We start from the raw sequence: 23,002 nt of genomic DNA on the forward strand, positions 1-23,002 counted from the left end.
TTTGTATAACAGATAGATCAATAGGACTGAAAACTACTGATGGTTTTACCTACTTGTTGAACGTGATTAAGTTCCATGGCACCATTTAGAAATTGTGCTGTGTAGTTTTCGTATGTTGCTTAAGAAACAGTTTAGCATAATGGTTAAAAGCATGGCCTCTGGAACTAGATTGCCTCTGTATGCCTCAGTTTCCTCCTCTGGGAATAATAATAGTTCTACCTCATGGGGTTGCTATGAGGATTAAATGATTTAATTTAATTAAATGATTTCATACAAAACTCTGAATTGTACTTGACACTTAGTACTCAAGTATTAACTGGGACTGTCATCATTACAGATGTTGTTTACAAGCACTTGCCTTTGAGATTTGTTTAGCTTTTTTATTAAATTATGAGCGGCATAGTAGAACAGTACGTAGGCTGGGGACTGGAGTCAAATTCTAGCTTTACCTCTTATAGTTTTGAAACTTTGAGTAAATTACTTAATGTCTCTGAGTTTTAATATTCTTATATGTAAATTACTTTTAAAAAGAATTTTGCTTAGTGTTGATATACACACATTTAACACAGTTATAGAAATTATTGTTTTTACTATTGTCAAAGATATTAGGAAATTAGTCCCTGGATTGCTGTAGGGTGCTAATGGTTAGGCAAACTCTCTTTGAAGTCTGCCTGATCTGGCCCCTTGCAGGCATGTACTCCGAAATATTTTTCAAATGGAAAAGAAAACAGAGAACACGATTTTCAAAATATCTAGAGCCCTCCAAGAAGTCTTTGTAGAGATCTATAAAATCTCAAGGCAATTTAAAGGTAATAAGACAACTTTATTAATAATTAATTAAAATGTAAATGTTAATGATAGCCCTTTGTATAGCTGTATTATCTTTTTCTGAAGAATAGAAAAATGTTTTAGAAACACTATTCTCTCGACATCCTGGGGCAGCAGCCTTCTCCAAAGAAACACAAAGAAGGAAATGGATTGCCTTAGCAAAAAAACAAATGAAGACACTCCAAATAACAGAAGAATGGGAAGGCTACAGACCTTGAAGTCAGAAGAAAATTTCCTCTCCTTGCCCTGTTTCTCCTTAAATGGATCACCAGTACAGTCTCTTACTTCTAGAGCCATGTTAAGCTTTCTTCTCCAAAGTTGTAATGTCCTTCTTTTGGTTGCGTCGTGTCCCAAAATCCTACTCTTTGGTACAAGATGAAGGCATATGAAGAGATAATGAAGGAAACAAATTCAATGTGTTTGCCAAGAACATAGTCTTTTAAATAACTCTTAAAGGGTTCGTTTAAAACAATGTAATAAATTGTGGTAATCTAGTACACAAAGCTAGTAGGAACCTCGTGTATTAATAATATTTCAACATTGAGCAGTAGAGGGCAGCACTGTCCTTCTTTTGCAAAATGTTGAGTACTCTTGAGGAGGAAAATAAAGGCAAAGCTCCTGACCCCTGTGTCTGGGTTTACTTTTACCATTAAAAAAAAAACAAAAAATTGGAGTATTTTTATTATGGTTTAGGTGATTATGTATAAAGAATGTCAGAGCCTGGATTGCCTGGAAGTGGTACACCAGGTAATGCAAAAAACACGGAAGGTTTGAGGTCCCCCACTCAGGATATGGGTTCTGTCTAGTAAAGATAAACAGTAGCTTGACCCTGGGTAATCAGATAGGGTTATTGTATGAACAGACCTAATGCTCCTGCACGTTCTGGATAGAAGTCAATCTACTGAAATAGCAGGATGTGGTTTTAAAAAATGTGTGTAACTCATATAGTCTTAGCCCTCCCTGATAAGTGCTTCTAAATTCTTATTCACTGCCTTTATTCTGCTGTGTTAGTGTTGCTCTCTGTCATACATGGGTCAGGTCAGAACTATCTCAAATACAGTATGTGTATTATGACTTTAAGGAGTGGTGTCAGATAAGATGGGTAAGGAATGTCTTTCATGGGACTGCAGTTGGCTAAATGGCTGTGTGTAAGTAGTGAAATTGAAGCCTTGTATGCTCGTCGTCATTCTATCACAGTATGATTTGAGTTTCCCTAACCAGTAAATAGCAAGAAAAAATGACTGTTATTTTTTACTAAAAGTTACTTGATGCTCTTTAGCAGGCTGACAGAATAATTCTAATTTTAGCGAATACAAAACCATGGTAATTCTAGCACATTTGGATTCTGTTTAACCCTGAAAACTCTTTTGGCAGCAAATCTTCAATGCCAATTTAGATAAATCCCACTAGGAATAAGCACTGAAAGACGTTGAGTCTAGTTCCCAGCTCTGCCATGTGAAGTTGGGCAAATTACAATCTCTGAGCTTTTATTTCATCTGTTAAATGGAGATAATACCTCCTAGATTTATTAAAAGGGTCAATTTAGAAAATATGTATTAAAATGGTTTGAAAGCCATTTAAGTACCTAATGAATATTTCTATCACTGTAGCCCAAAAAGATTCCTGCCTAGAAGACTTTATGTCTCTTCTCCTCATTTGGTATCATTCTATTGCCTGAGATTGTTAATTAACTTTTATGCATACTCAATATTTTCTCCCAACTTGGTTGCTAGTTCCTTGAGAGCTGAAACCATCAATTGCACTTCTTGGTATCCTCCACAACAAGGTATCTAGGTACTCAAATATTTGTTGGTTGATTACAAACATAAACCACAAGACATAATTAACTCTTTTTAAAATTGTGGTAAAAAAACATGTATTTACCATCTTAACCATTTTTAAGTATACTGTATATTCGTGTTTACTATATGCACATTGTTGTGCAACACATCTCTAGGACTTTTTCATCCAGAATTTTTTTTTTTTTTTTTTTTTTGAGACAGAGTCTTGCTGTGTCGCCCAAGCTGGAGTTCAGTGGCACCATCTTGGCTCACTGCAACCGCTGCCTCCCAGGTTCAAGTGATTCTCCTGCCTCAGCCTCCCGAGTAGCTGGGATTACATGTGCCTGCCACCATGCCTGGCAAATTTTTGTATTTTTAATAGAAATGGTGTTTTACCATGTTGGCCAGGACTGGCCTAGAACTCCAGACCTCAAGTGATCCACCCGCCTCAGCATCCCAAAGTGGTGGGATTACAGGCGTGAGCAACTGTGCCTGGCCTAGCCATTTTCTATAAACCTGAAAATAGATGCCAGAAAAGAAGGTGCCGCTATAAAATGCTTTCATGAGTGATTTATGTCTAACATACAATTAAACATTTATGAGAAGGAAATTATCAGGTTAAAATATAAACTCACTTGCCAATTATTTGATTTTCAGGATATCTGACTTTTGTTAATTACTGAAAATAAAGTATTATTTCTAATCACTGTTGGTATCACAATAGCATTTTTATTTGGCCGGTATGTGTGAGGCCTGGAGTATGAAGGGAAACTGTCCTAGAAAAGGACCTTGCATTGGCTGTAGAGAGTTCTGGAACTCTCAGGATGGCAAGACTGTATTTAACTCTTTTAAAAACAATGCACCTTTTCAAGCACAGATTTTCATCTGATGTGACTGTCAATTATGTCAAATTTGTTTGATATATTAAAAAATTGGTTTTCTCCTTTGCACAAAATAAATTCTAGATGGATATAAGATTTAAATATTTTAAACAATATAGGGAAAATAATATTTTTGAAACATAGTATTAGAGTAGAATAGACTTTCCTAATCATGGCACAATCTCAGAAGCTAGAAAGAAAATAATTGACTTTGCATGGCTATAGACACCATAAATAAATATGTGATAACATGGAAGAATATTTGCAACATGCTTATTAGTCACATCTATTATATACTCAGAGCTTCATTGTATTGGTGGAAAAATGAGGATATAAAGAAATTCAGAAAAGAATAAATACAAATAACCAGTAAACATGTCCAAAATCATCCTCATTATAAAATTGAAACCATCCTAATTTATCAATGTTTATCCATTAGACTGACAAACATTTTAAATGTTCAAAAAATAGTGTTGAGGGGAAAGAGCACTGAGGGGAGACTTAATCAATAAAGCCTTTTCTTAGAGTGCCTTTTGGTAATAACAGTCAAAATTAAAATGCACATAATACCATTTGACCAAGCAATTTCTCCTCTAGGAATCTATCCTAAAGAAATTTATACAAGTTTTCAAAGATAGGTATGTAGATATGTAGGCATACAGTTATGCATTGTAGCTTTGCTTTAATAGAAAAAGAGTAAGCACATGTATTATTTTTGTAGCCTAAAAAAAATCACGTTTTTATTGAAAATAAAAATGACAGGTTTGAAGTAGGACAGTGGCCATGGAAGTCGGAATCCACTAAGGCGTGTGTAACAACTCACCTGCTGAGTCAACAAAAATAAATAAAAATTTTTTTAAAACAGGCTTGAGAGACACTTCACAGGAATAGAAAATTTAGATAGTTTCTAACAATGATAATGAAGTAGAACAGACAGGAAAAAGTAATTCTCCAAAGCAAAGTATGTATGTGTGTAGTAACTTAAAACTTCAGATACTGTGAGAAACTATTTTTAAATGAAGAACAATGTGGTGTGCTACAGTTTAGACTTGATCTGGAAATCTGGGGAGCTACTGATGCTCCTTAGTTAATAAAATAGTGATTTTTAAAAATATGAATCCCCATTATCCGTAGCAAACTAACGCAGGAACAGGAAACCAAATACCGCATGTTCTCATAAGTGGGGCTGAATGATGAAGAACACATGGATACATGAAGGGGAATAACACACACTGGGGCCTGTCAGCGGTGGGAGGAGGAGGGAGGGAGGGCATCAGAAAGAATAGCTAATGGATGCTTGGCTGAATAGCTAGGTGATGGGATGATCTACGCAGCAAACCACCATGGCACACATTTACCTATGTAACAAACCTGCACATCCTGCACATGTACTCCTGAACTTAAGAGTTGAAGAAAAAACATGAATCCCACAATTCTGTATCCAAAGACCTAGAACAGCTCCTGACATGGAACAGACAATAAATATTGGCTGAAGGATTGAGTGAAGATATTTGCACCCAAGTTTTTATAAGAATAGATGTAAAATTGCCTAATGATTATTACTTGTTCTGCAACAAGTGTTTAATAGATACTAGTTCACTACTTATACGTGTCTAACACATCACAAAAGTTTATTTATTTAAAAGAATTTATATAGTGCTTATCATATGTTGGGTACTGTTCTAAGTTCTTTACAAACACTAACTCATTCAAGTTGTGTAAGTGAAGTAGGTAGTCTAATTATTCCATTTAACAGATGAGGCAATTGAGGCAAAGAGCAATTAAGTAACTTGCCCACGATGGCACAGCTAGACAATGGTGGGGATATGAACACAGTCTGCCTCCAGGGTCACTTCTCCATGGTGCCATATTGCATTCCATGTGGTAAAAACTTACTAAATGTAAGAATGAATAAAGTGTTACTGTTTTTGAAATTATATTATGCTTTTGCCCCAGAAACCTCAGAATATTTTACATCAAATCATGCCTAAAAATCATTCCCACAACTTCCCTTTGAGGTAGAGCATATTTCTAAAATCATGTTTTAGTGTATTACTGGTTTAATAGTTGTGTTTAAAAAGAACATGGGAGGTCATTGTTCCTATGATAAAATCACTGTATTTGTTTTTTGACATCATATTCATTTCCATGACAACACTTCCAAGTTCCAAACACAGAAATATCTTGCTCTAGAAATGGAAGAGGCATAGGGCCTACAGAGAATTACATAACAATGTCAAAATTGTTTAAAGGGGTAAGGTTGTGTGTGTTTTAATCTTTTGCATAACTAAAGCAATGAGTCTCCAACTTTTTCAATCAGGAATCATCTTTTTTTTATATCTAAGCTTTGTAGGTTTTTTTTTAAGATGGAGTCTCTGTTGCCAGGCTGGAGTGCAGTGGCATGATCATAGCTTATCACAGCCTCAAACTCCTGGGCAAAAGCAATCCTTCCACCTCAGCCTCCCAAGTAGCTGGGATTATAAGCACAACCCACCCTGCTGGCTAGTTTTCATTTTTTGTTTTTTTTTGTTTGTTTGTTTGTTTGTTTTTGTTTTTGAGATGGAGTTTTGCTCTTGTTACCCAGGCTAGAGTGCAATGGCACGATCTCGGCTCACCGCAATCTCTGCCTCCTGGGTTTAGGTGATTCTCCCACCTCAGCCTCCCAAGTAGCTGGGATCACAGGCATGCACCACCACACCCGGCTAATTTTGTATTTTTAGTAGAGACGGGGTTTCTCCGTGTTGGTCAGGCTCGTCTCGAACTCCCAACCTCAGGTGATCTGCCCACCTCAGCCTCCCAAAGTGCTGGGATTACAGGCCTGAGCCACCGCACCCAGCCAGTTTTCATTTTAACCTTAGTTTAACGCCATTCCATAAAAATACCAGTGTTTCTTTTTTTCATGATTCATTCATTCATTCCATAAATATTTATGGACCATCTACTATGCGCCAGCATTGCACTAGGTGCTAAGAATAACATGATGAACAAAAAGACAAAATCCCTTTCTTCACAGATTGAAATCTAATGGGGAAATAGATAATAAGAGTATTGGCCAAATGAAATACTAAGATTACTAAACTGTAGCCATATCTGAGTGCTACATATCTTAGTAATCTGAGATTACTAAATTACAGCCATGGTAAGTGCCACATATCTTCTTGGAAAAAGTCCATGAAAGCATAAAATAGAGGGAATTAATCTAGTTGAGGCCAGTTCTTTCCCCCTCAGAATCTTCCACCCAGCATGGATAGCATTCCACTTCTAATTCCTACCCCAGCTATACCTCTTAGACCTTACAGTTTGCACATACGACAAAGTTCTGGAGTCCATGTTGGCAGCCAATGTTTTCAAGAGAAAATGGCCCATTAAAAATAATATTTTTAATTTATTGTCTTGTCATTTTATTATTGCTTCTAGCTTTTTTCCCAAAAGACAAAAACATCACTTTAAAAATCTAATTTGCATTCATAAGATATAAGTACTTTTATCTTTGTGTTTCTGTTGGGAAATGTGAAGAATAAGACATTTCCTGTAAGAATAACATAGATCTTTATCAAGTTAAAGGAAGACACAAATATCAAGAGAAGGTAGAACCAGAAACATCTATTTGTGTTTGTTATTCTACATAGGACAAGAATCTCTAAAGGTGAAAAGGAAAACATACTGGCACTGCCCAAAGAGGACAGCTCTGTCATTGGTGGTATGTGGACATCACCGAGTGACATGCAGCATCTCCTTCATGTGTGATGGGCATGGGGGCCAGAGCTAGGCTGCAAAGTCTCCTCTGGAAGACCATTGTGTCAAAAGAGCAGGTGATGGGCATAGACAGGTCATGCTCAGAGCTGGGGCCTCTGGTTCCCCCAAGGGAGGAATGGGCTGTGAGTGAGGCATGGAAAGCAGTGTGATGAGAACTAAAGGATGCATGAGCTCCATCAGGATCCCCCAGAAGGGAAGGTTATATATAGTCAGAGGCAAGAAACAATATTGGAAAAGTTCCAGAATTATAGATGGTGTGACAACCAACAGCTTAGAATGCTTTTAATGTCACATTCAGGACATGCCCCTGTTTAAGGCAAGGGACCCTAAGATGAAGGACACCCTTGCTTAGCTCATGTAGAGGAAGGGCCTCTTTGTCTCCCACCCTTCCCCACCCTGTATTTCCTTCTCCTTTCACTTCTTTGTTATGGCAAGTATTTATCATTTCGATGACACATAGTTTCTTCTAGGGAATTTCCTTCTCCCTTGTATTGAGCTGACTTTTATCTAGGTGCTCTAATCAAAGATTGGTCCTCAGACCAGCAGTATAGTGCCACCCAGGTGCTTGTTAGAAATGCAAAATCTCAGGCCCCACCCTGGGCCTACTAAATCAGGATCTGCATTTTAAGATGATCCTCAGATTTTTCCCAAGCACAATAAATTAAGAAGCATCATTTTACCCCCATGAGCTTCCTGGACTGTAAAATGGACAAGGCCGTTCCTGACCCACCCTGCTCACACCTTTGAAGGGAAGAAGCTCTGAGATTTAAAAAAAAAAAATTATTATTATTATTATTATTAGTTTTTGGCTGGGCGAGGTGGCTCATGCCTGTAATCCCAGCACTTTGGGAGGCTGAGATGGGCGGATCACAAGGTCAAGAGATCGAGACCATCCTGGCCAACATGGTGAAACCCCATCTCTACTAAAAATACAAAAATTAGCTGGGCATGGTGGCACACACCTGTAGTCCCAGCTACTCGGGAGGCTGAGGCAGGAGAATCACTTGAACCTGGGAGGCAGAGGTTGCAGTGAGCCGAGATTGCACCACTGTACTCCAGCCTGGTGACAGAGCGAGACTCCGTCTCAAAAAAAAAAAAAAAAAATTAAAAAAAGAAAGCATTTTCAAAAGATAAAAGTGCAATAGAATTATTAAATATAAAATTTATTTGCACCTGGACAACTTGACTTATTCAAACTTTTTTAGAGTAAACAATTAAAGATTAATCAATGACTATTTGTTTCCATAATTGGTTATGTTAAATATTGTCTTGAAATGTTCTAGAGTTCTGTTTTATTTTGTTTAGATCAATGATTCTCAATCCTTGCTACACTTCAGAATTTTCTAAATTTTTCTGAAAATCCAAAGCCTGAGCCCTATTCCCAAAAGATTCTGATTCAGTGGAAGTGAATCTAACATACTGCCAGAGTTGAAAACCATTGATAGAGATGAGTCCTGAGATGAGGAGAGTTAGATCCATTGTGTAATAAGCAAACATAGAAATGCTAAGGGGCTAAAAATTGCTTGAAAAATATGGCTTGAGCTTTGCCACTGACCCTGCAAGGCTACCTCCAGGAATCTGTCCTGCTAAAATATGTGTACAAGGATGTATATGCCTGAAGGCTTGTGGCAACATTGTTTGTAATAACAAACATAATGGAAACAGTTTTAATGTCCACCAATTAGTGAGTGATTACATAAGTAGGGCACATCCATATGACGCAATACTGCACTGTTAAAATTAATGAGGCAGACCTATATGTACTGCTGTGGAAACATCTCCAAGATATATACTATTAAGTAAAACAAAACACACAACAATACATGTGTGTTTAAATACAAAACTCATTTATGTAAAAGCTATGGGCATATATACATGCACATATACATAAACGTCTAGAAAGATTACTGAAGGTCATGTACCAAATTGTTGACAGTGGTTACATCTGGGAATAGGAATGGAAGGGAAAGGGACATTTTGCTGTGTAAACCTCTAAACATTTTACAACAAAAACATATTCATGCACTACTTGCATAACTATTCAAAACATATTCCAGGGCGGTCAGCTGTCATACCATCTATAATCCTGGATAATAGACTATTTAAACTATTATTTTAATATTACAATTTTGAGTGAGTAATTCTATAATAGATAATATAGTGGTTGACAAAAAACAAAGCAAATCTAAATATAAACTCAAAACAAAAGCTCCTAGGACACGCAGGGCTTTTGTTATGGAGCCTGTCACTTCTTGACCCTGAGATGGCTGGAACTGTGTTTCCCTGACTTCTCTGGATACCCTCCCTATCCAACGTTATGCTTGGCATTGACTCTAACAGCCTCTCTGCTTCCTTGGAAAACTCACCTAGGCAAGCACTGTACTTCCAGAAGAATCTTGATGTTAGTACTTTGTAAATCCTTCCTCGGCCCAGCCCTAAAAATCACTGGAGACAGACAGTCATCTACAACTCAGCCTCGCTGAGAGTTAGGTTGCCTCCATTTCAGGCAAGTGAGAAAAGTACACTGATTAAGCTGTAGGAGAAGGGATCTGCATCCTGTCTAGGGAGAAATCCTCGAAGTCTGCTGTGATAGCTCTTCCTCTTTGAAATGGTGATTAAGCATTGGAAGTGCATAATGAGAGAAACTACTTATAAATCTGTGCCTCTCAGCTCCAGGCCACTTCTTTTTCTGTAGGAGAAAATCAAGGATTTTGCCCTAATGGCATTGGAACAAAGTCAGGGCTGAGGCAGGCCGACAGAGAGGGAGGCTTCCAGCCCACGGCAGCCCTGCTGACAGCTCGTTAGGAACTGTCCCTCTCTAGCTCCTGTTTCATTTCTTCAAGTTACAAAGCCTGACAGAGTTTGATGGGAAAACCAAGGCGGTAATGTCCCCCGTGGCAGCCGAGGCCCTGCTCATCCATCTTTGTTTGACAGATACAGAGAGCAGATGTCACCTACAAAACATTTCACTCACCTGAACCAAGTGTGCCGGGATGGCCCTGTCGCCCTCAAAGGACCCAACAGGAAGAATCCAGACCAAGGCTCATCTACCATAATTGAGATTTCTCACAAAAGAAAATCATTTTTAACAAGACAGTTCCTGCAAACCAAATGCTCATTCATGTTCTCCTCAGAAAAGTACATATAATGCCTAATAATTCAAAGAAAGTTATACTTTGATTTACAAACATCTCTTCCAGGCTACATCCTCCAGCTGGTCTTTGAGGGCTGGCAACCATTTAAGATCTGAGAAGTCAGTCTGAGGTTCCACGCAGAGGGCCTGGGACCCTGATTTTGCTGGATTTTCAGGAAAGGGAGTGTAATGAAACAAAAATGCCTCTCCACTCCAGACAGCAGAGGCTGGGATGCATTGGTATCTCAAAGTCTCCTCAACTCAGCCTCTGTCAGTGGTTCTCCAATCTTACAATCTTAACATACCTCAGAAAAATCTGTGAAGCAGACTTTTAAAATGATGTTTAAAAACATGTTTTTTTGTTTTTTTGTTTTTTTGAGGTGGAGTCTCGCTCTGTTGCCTAGGCTGGAGTGCAGGGGCGTGATCTCGGCTCACCGCAAGCTCTGCCTCCCAGGTTCACGCCATTCTCCTGCCTCAGCCTCCCAAGTAGCTGGGACTACAGGCGCCTGCCACCATGCCTGGCTAATTTTTTGTATTTTTTAGTGGAGACGGGGTTTCACCATGTTAGCCAGGATGGTCTCGATCTCCTGACCTCGTGATCCGCTCACCTTGGCCTCCCAAAGTGCTGGGATTACAGGCGTTAGCCACTGCGCCCAGCCTAAAAAGATGTTTAAAATACAGATCCTGATTCAGAAGATCTGGAGCAGCGCCAAGGAATAGGCATTTTTAACAAACTCTCTAGGTGAGTCTGGCTGCAGGTAATCCTGGGGCCCCTTTGAGAAGCAATGCCACTATCTGCAGCTGCCTAGGGCAGCACCTCCAGCCAGGGTTCCTAACAGCACCCTCAAGAAGCACCTCTTGGGGACAGCTCCCCTTCCAACTGGCTGCCAAGCCCAGACTTGGTTCTCAGCAGCTGTTCCTGTTAAAGGTAGAGCCAGTTCATCTTCAGGGTTCTTCTGAAGACAACAACAGTCCCCAGAGATCACTCCCTGAAGCAGAAGCATCTCCCAGAGACCACCCAGTGCCAACTTCTCAGATGCCCATCTGGAAGGTAACTCCCAATAAAGTCCCTGCTGAGCCCGGTGCTGCCACATGACTTTGTCATAGTAGCTGCTGATTTTAGCCAATTGCTTTTTATTAGCTGTTAAGAACCAAAATTTGAAACCAGAGTTCAACTCTTAACCATTATATCACCTTGCTCATATTCATAATAACAGTAATTCATACAACAATTATTATGGGACTATTAAGTGCTAGTATTAGGGGTTATGCTCTAAGCATACAGTGACAAACAAGACAAATACAGTTGGTCTTCCCAATCTGCAGGTTCCCCATCCACGAATTCAATCAACGGCTGATTGAAAATATCTGGGACAAAAAAAATAAAAGTTGCAATAAAAATATAGCAATACAGTATAGCAACCATCTATATAGGATTTACATTGTATTAAGGATTATAAGTAATCTAAAGATGATTTAAAGTATATGAGAGAATGTGCATGGGCCATATGTAAATACTATGCTATTTTATATAAGGGCCTTGAACATCTCCAGATTTTGGTATCTGCACGGGTCCTGGAACCAGTTCCCCCCAGATACCAAGGGACTCACAACTCTCTGGCCTTCATGGTGCTAACAATCCTGAGAGCAATCCAAATGTATAAATGAACCATTCAGTGCAGTGTGAGGAGAGCAGTTCTAGGAAATTGCTAGGTTAGATGCTGACAGACTAGCCTAGACAAGGAGGATCAAGAGGGGTTTCTCAGAAAAAGTGAGGTCTAAGCTGAGATCTAAATATGGGCACAAATTAGCCAACAGAAAAGCAGGAGAAAGGGGGCTCACAGCTGAGGATACAGCAGTTGCAAAGCCCTAGAGTTAAGAGAGCATATAACATGGTCAAAGAACTGAAAAGTGATTTGGTATGATTAGAGTGGAGAGGAAAGAGAGGTTTCAGCAATAAGACTAAAAAGGTACACTGGATGGGAAGGGTGTGTGAGATGGCAGGGGGATGAAGGGAAGTTGGTCAATGGGTATAGACTTACAGTTAGAAGAATTAAGTCCTAATATTCAGTTGCAGAGTAGGGTGACTATAGTTAGCAACAATGTATTGTGTATTTCAAAATAGCTGGAGGCCAGGACTTGAAATGTTCCCAACACTTACAAATGATAAATACTCCTGACTTCTTATACGTTCCATGCATGTAACAAAATATCACATGTACCCCATAAATATGTAAGATATTTTGTATCAAAATACACTGGACCCAGATTTAGAGGCACCCTATAAAATACCTTAAAGGGTTTTACTGTGTGTCTATGGAGATTCATCAGGTATTAGTCAAAGCATGTAGCTGAGGAGATCTGGCCTGAGCCGATGTGTGCCATGGGCATGCAGCGGGAACTGAAGCTATGGGAAGATGACATTACCCAGGAAAGACAAAAGAGGGCCTCGGCCAGCAGCCTGGGATGTGCCAGCATTTCAGGAATGGAAAGAGAAGGAAGAGTCCCCAAAAGAGCCTCAGAGAGGTAGTAAGAAAACATGAGAGGTGACAGTGTGCCCCAAATCACAAAGCTAGTAAGTGGCAAACTTAGAATTCAAAACATCTCTAACATTCCAAAGCCATGCTCCGGACCTCAACATCTCTTAAATACTGTTTTCCCTTGCTGCTTAAAATTACAGTTGATATAAAATTTTACTTACACATATTTTTCTAGGAATTCATTATATACAACAAAAAAATCATCAAGGCATTTGTTGAGTGCATCCTTGAGTTGCATTAGGAAGCAAACTTGTGAAACCTGCCTCTAGCTGCCTCCACATCTCTCCCCTGGTGTGCCCTGCCATGTCTTCAGTTTGGATATGCTTTCGTTCCCCCTAAGGAGTGTCCTCTAGGGGATAACCACATACAGTCCATTGACAAATACTTAGATTTATCTCCAGAAGTGCTCCCACAGGTGCACAAAGCACCCACAATTCTCCAAGGAGCAAACCAAACAGTAGTAATGAACATGTTCCTTACAACATGTGTGTCATCTCCAAAAGAAAGATCAATGAATGCTCTGGTTGTTTCTACTGCTTATTGTTTTATCAAAACAATAAATGCTCATTCTAAATAAAACAAATGTAGGATATATAACATTTCACAAGTATATAAAGCAAAAATAAGTTATTAAATTCCCCTACCTGTCTCCCCCAATCTATTACCTATAACCCCATTACCAGAAATATCCATGGCAAACAATTTGATATATACACACACACACACACACACACACACACACACACACTCAATTGAAGGGACTCTATTATCTATATTGCTCTGAGACTTGCTTCTTAAACTATATAATGATCAAACTTTTTATGTCTGTGTATATAGCTTTACCTACTTAATTTTTTCCACATACCAGCCCACAGTATGAAGGCACCATTACTTCTTTAACCAGTCTTTTATTGATGACCATTTGTATTGTTTCTGGGTTTTCCTGGCCTGCTTTGATTCCACAGAGTGTGAGGGGGCCCAGAAGAATATTGTTTTGGGCTAAACTCTAAACTAAGCATTTTTTGGTATTTGACATTTTTGTACTTACCTTTCCTCCCTCTTTGAGCTTGTTGGATGTTTCTCTCCTGCTGGTCCCTCCTAATCTTGTTGTTGCCTGATTTAAGGTATGTTTGTTGTTTTAAAGATTTCCGTACAGAGTCTAGGACTCTTTGGGGGATGTAAGTTCAGCAAATAAACAAACTATTGTCCTAACTTTACATTCTTATTTTAGAGGATTTCAGGAGCACAGGAAGAAGTTCCCTTGTTATCTGGGAATCGGCTTAAAAACCTAAAGTCATGTTTGAACTGTGCTTTTCATTTCCCTCTAAAGAGCATCCTAGCTAGAGCTTGACTAAATATATTTAAATTGAAGGCATATCTTATAACCTCAACGAGCTAACAGTCTCCTACAGTCTGTTGGGGAAGCAAAATTGGCATTAGGGAAACAATTAGAGCACAGTTGAGTGCTAAATTATGTGGTACAAGCCCCTGGGCAACAGTTCCGGGATGATGATGGCTCAGAGGAGTTCTCTGCCTCCAAGGGGAAAGTGGAATTTGAGCTGGGTTAGGAAGCAGGAAGTCACATTCTGAAAAGTCCAGGCAGAAGGTGGAAGGTTTTTCAAGTACCGGGTAACTTCTCATACCTTCTCCTTTTCTGACATTTTAAAGTTTTTCTTTTGGGCCTGCCTACCTCCATGAGAATGGAAGCTTGATGAGGTCAAGGACTCTGTCTTTATTGTTCACCACTGAATCCCCAGTTCCTGGAACAGTGCCTGGCACATAGTGGATGTTCCATGGATATATGAATGAACAAACGACCATGGTGTGTGTGAGGAACAGTTAGAAGACTGTTCTGTCTGGAAAGAGGTGTCTCTGTCTCTGGGAGTACAGGACTCTCCAACAGACTAGCAGAGGAGCAGCCAAGTGAGCCTCAAAACACAGGAGCAAGTGGGATAAACAGGATAAACAGGATGTGGGAGTCACTCACAATTGCCAAGGTGGACCTTGTATAGATTGCAATAGGGGACTTGAACCTGAAATCAAAACAAAAAACAAAACTGCTCTGCACAGCCTACAGGACTCCATGTACTTGGTCAACCAACAGCTAAAGTTGGAAGAAGAAAGAAAAAAAAAGATTTGTTCAGTCCTATCCAACCTTTCCCTTGTTAAGAACACAGGGAACTATTAATGTGATCACAATACTTTTATTAATGCCTACTATGATTGCATTCACTATTTAAGCAGATAGATTCATTGTAGTCTCATACTGAGCCAATTGTAGAACAAAAACTGGTCTGTTTTTTCAACTGTTGTTTTGTAGGTCTATATTTTGTTTTCCATCCTATATTTGTGCAATTGATTGTTGGGCCTAAAGGCAGTGCTTTGCATTTTTTCCTGGTGCATTCTTATTGATTTGAGACCGTCTTTCAGCTTATGTAATTCATTTAAAATCTTTATCCTATCATCAATCACAGCAGTTATCCTCCTAGCTTGGTGCATCCATACATGCGATCTGCAAATACCCCAAGGATGTGGATGCCTAGATCTAATTTGGAGAATCCTAAGGGGCAAGGAGTGTTTGCCGGCTGACTCACCCTCAGTGATGGGCAAAACTGAAATGATGTGTGGCCGCTAGGATGGGGATATGTGGGAAACTTCAGGCTGGAGTTGGGAAAGGAGTGACTGTTGGAATTCCAGGTTGAGGAAGATCCAAGTCACAATCTCTGGTTTAAGCAACCCAGAAAGATTTCTTCTAAGAAGCTGCTTTTATAAGTAAAAGGGGAAAAAATAGCTTGGTAATTTTTGAGGACAGGCAGTGACGGGGAAAGGGCATGTTGTTCAGTTTAGAAGCTAAACTAGGGGATAGGAAGAAGATGACTGGCCAGCTGAGACTGTTAGAGCTTGGGTCTCCTCACTGGCAGGAAGATATTAGATTTGCTTAGAATCAAGACTGCTGTGAAGATCTTTCCCCTCTTGCTCTCGGGAATAAATCCTACTTTGGTGTTTTAAGCTGTTTCTCTTCCGTTAGCCACTCCCCAGATTTTCACTCAAATCCTGCATTGGTCTCCTTTGTACCTTTCCTCTCACTCTGTCTCTGTTGTAAAATCAATTATAATTTGCTTACATCCCCACTTATGGGGGTACATTTTCCATCTGCTCCAAACATGCACACCCTTGGACTGCACCATTCCCCGCTCCTCCTGCCTCCCCCACCCGAGCCGCCTCCCCAGCAACTTTATCTTCCTAAGCAGCTCAGGAACACAGATGTTTTCACCCTGTTGCTCCAGCACAAGGGTATTTTCCCAGTGTCTCTCTGTGTGTATGCTCCAGGCACCATCTCTCTGGGGAGGGAGAGAGTAAATGTTTTCATTCCAAACCCTCAGGGTCAGGTCTTGTTTGTCTAAACTGTGTTTGTTGCCGTAATTATCAGATTAGCTGATCTCTGACAGCAAGTTGGGGGTTGGAGAGGGGGGAGACTATTAACCCTCTATAGGATGGTGGCTGTGCTTTCTCATGGGAATACCTTTGGGAAGAGCTGTCATTTATCTTCTAACCTGGAAGATTTGTCTAGAATTCTTTTCACCAACCCTAATAGACCTTCATAATAGTCTGTTCTAAGTAAATCCAACCATCTAGCAGCCTCCACTGCTGGGATCCAACAGGCATTTAGCAGAGATGGAGGGTTGAAAGGGCATCTCTCCAGGGATCGGCTGGGAAGAGAAAGAAATGGAGCTTAAAGAGGATCTGGATAAATAACTCTACAAACGGTGTCGGTGTCTCTTAGACCGAATAAGGAAGCCAGGAGTGTGCACTGAACATGTTCAGCTAGTCCATCCATCCCTTCCCCCTTGGCATAAGTGCAGCGAGGCTACCAGGCCCCACTTAGCATTGTTTGGGGATTTTCTGTTTTTTCTGAGATTGTTAAGATAATTTTTCACTGCTGCTGTTTTAACAAAACTAAATGTGTAGACATTTGTGAGTCTTTGTCATCAGACTCATAAGGCTGGTGCTTTCAAAATGTTCACATCTGCCCTTTCCTTCTGCCCGCAGCACCCTTGAACTTCTATATGGTCTCCAAAGACATGATAAATACAGAGATTGCTCTCTCCTTTCAACTGCAACAGTAATGATTCCTTTGCATTTTAATTAAGCCTTTTACACATGCATAAGTCTTGTATCCTCAAATGGACTAAAGACTCCTCGAGGACAAGAACTATCCTTCAGTCCCATACATTGGTTACCTGGCAAAGGACCCTAAATGCAGGTATTTAATAAGTATTTTTTGTCGACAGCATTTTTCCAAACTTCTTTTTTCTATTTCTTATCTCTGTTCCTTTCTGGGTTTGTATTTGGTTATTAGTTACTTATGATGTTTACAGATCCTTTATTTCTGGAACAGTCCTCCAATTCATACTCATCAACTCAACTCCTCCTCTTCTCTCCAAACACACACACACACACACACACACTACAAACACACACACACACACACAGAGAGAGAGAGAGAGAGAGAAACCTTTACAGAATATCTGTATACCTAGTACTGTACAAATATATTCTATGTGCAATATCTTATTTGAAGCTCACCATGGCTTGTGAAATAAGTACTATCACATGTAAGGAGGCAGAGACTCAGAGAGTTAAGTAACATAAACAAGCTCCCACAATTGTAAGTCACAGGTGTGTGTGACTCTAAAACCCATACAAATCCCATCTTGCTAGTTACTAAAGTGGAGAAAAGTTCAGATAATTAGAGAAAACATATGTTTTGCCCAAAACCTAACTAAAAATCAACCAATCTATCTTCAGTATTTTTCCCCAACAAATATAGCTATAATAATTTCTTTGTAAAATTAAAAGAAGCTCAAACCCAATGAATACATTCTGGACAATATCTTATACAACAAAATCGTTTCGATATTGTCTTAGCATATGTTTTAAAGTGAATTTGACTCATTCATCCATGTCCATGCTGTTTATAAAGCTGTTACTTCTTGCAGGCAAACATGATTTTTAGAATATTCTATGTAATCCACATACTGATTCATCAAACCACCATTAAAAAACTGCTGTTGACTTAGAATATCCCCATGTTCTGAGAAGACAAAAGTCTCTCATCTTTATTGATGTTGCCAGTCCTGGTTCCAAATGTGGACAGGGCACAGGCAGAGATTCTTGAGAGGAAATGTTCAGAAGCAGAATTGGTCAGGGAGTTTCCATATGGTGCTCCTGGTCAGCCCCAGAAGCAGGTATCAGATGGATTTCCATGGAAGCAAACAGCCAGGGACCCAGCTCTTCTCTCCCTCTAGGGAGGTGTTCTGTTCATTATGCAGCCAGCTAAGATGCCATCCTCGTCCCTCCTCTACCCAGGGTTTCCGTCTCTCTGGCACCTCCCTCCACTGCTCTTACATCCCTCACCGCAAGCCACACAGGAGGAAGAGCCAACAGATCTTGAATAGGTCAACCAAACTGTGTTTGTCAGTTCTGATAAGAGAGTCAATTGTAGAGAAATTCGAAGGACTATTTTGCTCCCAATCCAGAAACCCCTGTCCTAACTTGAATAAAAATTCACTTGGCTACATAAGGAAGGTTTTTAAAGAGCCTGGGAAATGGAAAGAGAGATGATACAAGGGCCTAAAGGGAAATTCAAAGAAGGGCTTATTTTTAAAGAAAAAACATTCAGAAAAATAGAAAGGTGATTTTGCCATCTTGTGGAAGAGTATTGCACACATGTTGAGCAAAATGAGACCGGTTCTTATGATAAAATAATTTCAGGTTCCTAAAATACCTTACTTGATCCTGGTTATCAATAATCAGCTTGTTCTTGTTAAGATATTTGAAGTGCTCAGGATATTTTCTGGCCCAGATGCCAGGAGATCTGACTGCCCCTAATAGCTGTGTGGCCTTCAGTGAGACATATATTGTGACACTTATCTGGAAAGTTGGTATTGGACGAAACAACATCAGATTCTTTCTTTTGTTGATTCTGGGCCCCTGGAGGGAAGCAAATAAGGAAAGTTGTTTAGAAAAATGACATTTTCTTGATTTAATTTTGCAAAATGCTTAGAACGGTGCCTAGCACATAATAGTGTTAGAATTATTAGTATCTATAGAAGTGGAAGCTATTATAGAAGTGTTAGCTATTATCATTGACATGATATGGATGATGAGCATGGATCCGTGCACTAGAGACACATTTTTTTACATCCATATCTAAGTTTAAGAAAAATAATGCAGTATTAATCCAGTATTCTGATAACTTTAAAGCCCTTTGTCTCTCTCTCTCTCTCTCTTTTCTTTCTTTTTTTTTTTTTTTTTTTTTTTTTACATGGAGTCTTTCTTTATTACACAGGCTAGACTCAAACTCCTGGGCTCAAGTGATCCTCCCACCCTATGCTCAGCCACCAAGTAGCTGGTATTATAGGTGTGCACCACTGCACCCAGAAAAAACCTTAATAGAAAGGAAATGAGCCATGGCTACTGAAAATTAAGACTAGCTATTATCCACAAGAGGTGCTCGCTGCCTCTTTGCAGAAGTGATTCTCAGCCAGAGACCTCAGTATTTGGAGAAGAGACCTCTTATCTATTCCCCAGGGGTCTCAGACCATTCAAATCAAAGGAAAACAGTTGATAACCTTGTAATTAATGGAAGGAGTGTCTGCTAAGCAAAGAACCACATAGAGATGTTTTCTTTGAAGATTCAGCTTTATTATTTGGCCATGGGATGAATTGGGCTGCCTTGGGAAGTAGGAGTTTCCCTTCCCTGGATTCAGGGATTCAGACATCAGATGGCTAGATGGACTGCATGACTTTGAAGAACCTTTCCCACAAAGTCTCTGATTCTAAAGCAAAGCCTACCCAGAAATACAAAGTGTCACAATGCCTGTGGACAATAGAGCAGCAGAGACTGGGCTTCAGCCAGAACACCTAGTTCTCCGAGAGCATAATATCTTGGACCTTGAATAGTGAAACTGTGTCTTCTAAGACTTTCGTAAAAAGATGATTCATGGAACGCATTACTGAGCAATGCCCTAGTTTATTCTCTCTTTTCAATTCTAAGACCTAAGAATGGAAAGCACTAAGGGAATGTCAGAGCCACGCAATCAGGGAAGGGCCAGAATCCTGGTGTCCAGTCCTGAACCTCCAGCTTTCCCTCTCTATAAACAGGTGGAGTTGTCTTGGGCTGAAGATATTTTCTAACTACTTTCTGCCCATAGCAACAGTCCAATAAAAACCTTCACTGAATAGAAACTCATATGCAATATTAGAGCAAGAAGAACAGAGAATAAGACTGAAAAGAAAATAAATAAAGAAGACAATGGCAAAGGGGCAGAATATAAAGAATTGAAGAGGCAGAGTAGAGAAAATAAGAAAATGAAGGGAGTTTTTTAAAAAAAAATTCTACTCTGAATGTATGAGATGTAGAGAGCCTTAACATTTAAAAACTGCAAAGAAAGAAAGATGGTAACATGTATTACATACTACGAAAGCCACACAAAAGAGAGTAGGGTTAAAAAAAGTTATAAATCTCTATAATTTAACTAAGATTATCTGATGAGAACATACATAAGAGATGCTAGCTGCCTCTTTGCAAAAGTAATTCTCAGCCAGAGACCTCAGTATTTGAAGAAGAGAGGTCCTGTCTATTCCCCAGGGGTCCCAGACCACCCAAATTAAAGGAGAACAGTTGATAAACTCTTAATTACAAGCAAGGCTTCTGTTGTGCCACCGTAGGGCCTTTACACTTGCCTTTTCTCGGAGGACTCCCTTCCTTCCTCCCTTCACTACTCTCCATTTCCTGCTTGTCGTTACTCTAATTATTCTGACTGTTACTGTGTGCTGGTTGGTCTGGGGGACCTTTAAAATCCCTTCCAACCCTCTGAGTCCAGAATTCTCTACCTCTGCTTTCAGAAGTACTCCCTACTGTCACCTTTACTGGGATCTGAGGTCCAGGGAATAGTGTAGCAGTATGTGATGGGCAAAGGGATGACTCACGTGATAGCTTGTGCACATTGCCATGGCTCAGCTATCTCTTTGCTGGTGGAAATAATCTGGAAGAATTGGTTCCAGGTCCATGGAGAGGTTGCTTGGTATCAGACAGTAGTCGCCATTGGAAGCAGAAGCCATGTTTCAAAGTAGCTAAGAGTTATTTTATTAACGACAGTAGAGATGATGAACTAAGTAATTTGATGAGTACTTAAAGACAAAACCATAGAACCTGCCCTTGAGGAACTCACAAACCAAATGTGGCAACTCTAGGTCTTATACATTCATAATAATCATCGCTGCCTGGTACTGAGCACCTTCTAGGTGCTGGGTACTGCTAAGCATGTAACCTTTGCCAAGTTATTTAATCCTCATGACATCCAAATGAAGCAAGTACTGTTGTCATCCTGACTTTACAAATGAGGTAGTGGAAGCCCAAAGATTACATATTTTACTGCTATCAGTCAGCTTGTGACAGATTGGGATTCAAATACTATATGCTTGGAGACACATTACTAGGCTGCCTTCACAAGTCCCCTTTTTGCATCAACCAAAATCCATTTAATGACTCAAGATTGATTGCAAGAGAACTGAGGTCCCCAGATTCAGCTCACTCTGATTTTAACACTACTTTCAAGAACTCATGCTCCTATGAGTCCTTTCTCACCGTGTCATCTGTGATCCAACCTGCTTTAACCTGTCTGTTCTCTTACCTGTCTGAACCTGCGGATGCCCACACTGAGAGATTCTCAGCCTTGGAATCCTCTATGTCTTCCCCTCATTTCACCAATCTATCCAGGACCCTGACTGCATCAAGCCTTTGTAGCAATGGCAATGTTACCCCAAACTGACTGCAGTTGCCTGTGACCTTTGGGATTCCCACCTGTGCTACTTGTCCTGTTCTTAAATCAAATGAATGACCAAGTCAGAGATTATATACCATCTTCAAGACAGGAAGTCCTGCTCTCCGGCATCTTGTCCCCTGATCCGAGGCATGGTGTCACTTTCTGCCTATAGGAACAGTCCAATAAAAAACTTCACTTGGACTCTATACCAATTTACAATTAAAATTACTAGCTTTGTGAGATTATGCAAAGTATTCATGTAACTAGGATTTGGGGATAGAAGAGGCAGAAATGTTTTCCTATAATAATAACTAATATAGCTATTGCAAATGATATTATCATTTTTTTACTTAATCCAACAATACTTTTTCAACCCAACTTGAAGATTATAATTATCTGAAAAGAAGGATATTAATTATAATTCAGACTTTTTTAGACCAACTTCCCCATTCTTCCAGTCGCCCTACCCTACCGTCCCCATGCCCTCCAGGCATCCAAAATTGTGGAATCAGCATGAATAGGGCTGGGTATCCTGTGAATACTCAGTAATTATTAACTGTCTAAATGAATTAATCTATTCGCCTCTGGTATAAGTACTTTTGCTGTCTCTCAAATTCAAATCATTTCCTCTCCTTTTACTAACACAGGCATTCATGCATTTAATTCAAACAGTTATTTACTTAGGGCTATTATGGCCTCCACAAATGCACAGTCTGGTAATGGTGCAAGGCAGTATGAGAACAAGTGCTCAGATGAGGGCCGCAGCAATGGGGAAATAGAAAGAATGTGGGCCTTGACCTCAGCAGACCTGCCTTAATTGTAAAAGTGGAGTATTGACACCCAGTTCCCAGGGTCATTAATAACATTGAATGTTTTGGGGGTTTTTTGAGCACTGTGTGTACAAACCTCTTCAATTCTCCCTGAGCCCCTACATGGGGAGAAGGGAGACTTTAAAGGGCTGAACAATTTGCCTACCTTGAAGTCTCACAGCTAGCGGTGGGCAGTGCTGGAATTTGAACACACTCTTAACTCTTCTTTATAATATCTTGTTTGTGGGAGTGGTCTGGAGGATTAAACTCCTGTCAAGGTCCTCTCAGTATGTCAGTTTCCTCATCCCCTTGTCAGGAGAGGAGGACACTAAGTTCCAGGTGTGGAAATTGGTCATGGAACCTTAAATCTGGAGAAATGTGAACGTTATCTCCTGAGGGGCAGCGGTCCACCGGCCACTCAGACCTATTGTTGCCCTAGGAAG

At 39.8% G+C, this 23,002-nt stretch overlaps 1 long non-coding RNA gene across 2 annotated transcripts in view; it reads right to left on the reverse strand.

Annotated features, from left to right (window-relative positions):
• Positions 1 to 11,656: 11,656 nt before the first annotated feature.
• Positions 11,657 to 23,002, reverse strand: part of LOC129048337 (uncharacterized) — a 68,736-nt gene continuing 57,390 nt past the window's right edge. The window contains exons 3-6 of one of the 2 annotated variants that reach the window (XR_010141605.1): positions 21,846 to 21,916; positions 20,915 to 21,058; positions 18,708 to 18,913; positions 11,657 to 11,747 (exon numbers count right to left, since the gene is read on the reverse strand). This is a non-coding gene — a long non-coding RNA (uncharacterized LOC129048337). Of the gene's footprint in view, positions 11,748 to 18,005; positions 18,914 to 20,914; positions 21,059 to 21,845; positions 21,917 to 23,002 lie in introns of those variants that run through there. The other variant, XR_010141604.1, reaches the window with a different exon arrangement.

Source organism: Pongo abelii, chromosome 8 (genome assembly GCF_028885655.2).
Source record: "Pongo abelii isolate AG06213 chromosome 8, NHGRI_mPonAbe1-v2.0_pri, whole genome shotgun sequence".
Lineage (NCBI taxonomy): Eukaryota > Metazoa > Chordata > Mammalia > Primates > Hominidae > Pongo > Pongo abelii.